Source organism: Musa acuminata, chromosome BXJ3-9 (genome assembly GCF_036884655.1).
Source record: "Musa acuminata AAA Group cultivar baxijiao chromosome BXJ3-9, Cavendish_Baxijiao_AAA, whole genome shotgun sequence".
Lineage (NCBI taxonomy): Eukaryota > Viridiplantae > Streptophyta > Magnoliopsida > Zingiberales > Musaceae > Musa > Musa acuminata.
The window spans coordinates 14,626,898-14,630,000 of record NC_088357.1 but is presented as its reverse complement, the minus strand read 5'-3'; positions in this window follow the sequence as shown (position 1 = coordinate 14,630,000).

The window sequence follows — 3,103 nt, the reverse complement described above, 5'->3', positions numbered from 1 at the left end:
GGGTAGGCTTAACTTCATGGAATAGGCTAAGCGAGCCTTACCAATGAACTAGGTCATGCTTGGCTCGCGAGTTGATCGTACCTAGACACATGAGTTGGGATCGTATCTGACCACATAGATTAGGTCGTACCTAGCCGCATGAGCTGACCGATGCCTGGTCATATGGTTGGGTCATCCTTTACCATATGGGTTAGGTCATACATGGCCATATGGATTGGATCATACCTAGCCACATGAGCTGGCCCATACTTGGCCACAAGGTTAGGTCATACCTTACCGTATGGGTTGGGTCATACATTACCATATGGATTGGATCGTACCTAGCAGTCATGCCCCTCGAATCGATAATATTAAAATTTCATCACAAATAAATCGAGAATCCAAACTAACATTTGAGGATACTAAAAATATTCAAACATCTAACAATCCATAAAACCTGTGCAGTTTATAATCATATAACACATTGCTTGATGATTCATAAAATCTGAAGCCAACTCACCAAAATAATAACCTTAATATAAATCCACAAGTGTGGGAATCTATACAATCACAAAACCAACGTTTACCATAAGTTTATATCATTACACAAATTAAACTTAATACTCTAGAATCCTAAACATAAGATGTCCTTTAAATTTTTATAAAACCCACAAGTTTAGATTTATCATCAATATTTTATTAGATACAAAGTGTGCTTATACAACAAAAACATATATATTAATAAAGATCTACTAAAAATCTTCTACATTTCCATTGCCTCAGCCCTATTTTAACATTTAAGCAAGTGACAAGCTATCCTGAAAAATTTATACAGCAACGGAGTGAGCATATAAAGCTCAACAAGTATATAACCTATCCATGGCAAAAGAGAATAGTTTTCAAACAAATAAGATATCAAAATGTAAGGCAGAATACAAGAATTCATAGATATTATCTCATTAGATATAGAATCATAAATATCATTTCAATCAAACATATTTGGTTTGTAATGAATGGAGCATAGAGTAATTAGAGCATATCAATAGCGTATGAGATGTTCCGGAGCATATCAACGACATATGGAACATTTCGGAGCATAATAATGGCAGATGAAACATTTTGAAGCATATCAATGCCGTATGAAATGTTTCGGAGCATATAAATAATAAATAAAATATTTTAAAGCTTGTCAATGGTATATGAAATATTTCAAAGCATATCAACGGTATATGAACCATTTCGGAGCATATTAAAGAACAAATACAAAACAGAAGCTCAAATGTCATATTTGACATTGCATTAATATCATTCTTATCTAAAGCATATATAGAAACATATAACCAAAGCTCTAGATATCATATCAAACATACATAAGGTGCAATGGGATCACAGATAGAATGTGATTCATCCATTTCTGAATGACCACCAGATAAAAGTCTCCCATGTCTAGGAGCTCCATCCACCCACATTTTGGTGAAGTTAGAGGGGGCCAGCAGAGCATCGCGAGCTCTATGCATAACTCTCTTTATCATTTCTGGCAAAGGTTCACAGTATCCCACAAACACCAGAGTATAAAAGGACAGTGTGAATAATAAAATTTGTACATATCGGAAGCACATACAGAACAATGAAACATACATGTACCTTTATGAGTCAATACAATACAAAATAATCTTTTACAAATGTATTTAAATTTGAAAAGAAATAAAGGCAAGAGCATATATGTATTTTAATCTTTTACAAACTTTATATTGATACATATCGGAAGCACATACGGAACAATGAAACATACATGTGCCCATACGAAACAAGGTGATACTACATAAACTTTCTATAATCAGTTTCAAGTATTATAAATAATTTAAGGATAAGAGCATACAAGGATTCTAAGCAAACATATATAACATAATTGTCATAAGAATACTGGATGAAATCAATTTTCAAAGAGAATAAAATAAGAATAGGCGAAATCGATCAAAGTTCGATTCTGGTAGAATTTGAGAGGCACATTGAACAAATAATTCAAACTATCAATTATACTCTAATTTACTCAAAAAATATATTATTAGAAAGATATTTCAATCTACTTTTATCTAAAATAATTTTCATATGAATTGAATTTCTAACAGAGAGTTACAAACAATTTCGTAACCAAAGGTCAGGGAATAAAATCTCTGTAGAATTTATAGGGTCGGATTTAATAGATAACCGAATAGGCATTTAGACTCTAAATCTTCTAATACATGTATCAGAAGAAAGTTCTATCAGTGTAGTTTCCAATAAAATAAGTTTTGCATAAATCAGAGTCTCCAACCGGGACTTATAAGTAGTTTAGTATCCAAAGATCAAAAGTTATGATCCCTATTTTGTAGAATCTATAGGGTTAATTGAAATAGAAGTTATGGTAGGTATTCGGTGTCCAAAATTTTTGATACTAGTGTCAAACGAAAGATCAAAGAGTGTAATTTTAAATGAACTAGGCTTTGCCTAAATCTAAGTTTGGTACTAAAAGTTATGTTTGAAATAATATATAGAGGTCAGTTTACTGAAAAATTTTAGATTCATGGTTTTGTATCTAACAAGAGAAATATTAGGTTCTAAGCAGAAATCTTTCGAATTATTTAGAATTAATATGAGAACATAGACTAATATTTCTGTAAGATAGGGTTAGAATACTTGCCTTTGAGAATTTTGACCCCAAATGGGAAGATTTGAGCAAAAACCTAAAGCCCCAAATTTCCCATCTTCTTCTTCCTTTTTTTTTCCCTTCTTTCTCTCTTCTCCAATGCAAGCTGCCTTCTTAGGTTTCTCGAGAATGAAGGCAGATAGGCTTAGGCGGTGGGATTTATTATTTTTTATATTTTATATTTAGTCCTTGTATTATTATATTTATGATTAGGTTCTCAGGGTTTACAAATAAGTCGTCATATTTTTTTTTCAAACAGGTCCCCAGATTTTATAAATAGGTTCTCAAAATTATATTTAGGCTCTTCTATATAATTTAAAATGGATACTTATATTATAATTATAAACTTATACGAAAATTTGGAAACGAGGGATGTTACACTCTCCCCCCCTAAAAGAAAATTTTAGTTATCTAAATTTATCATACCTCTATTGATAA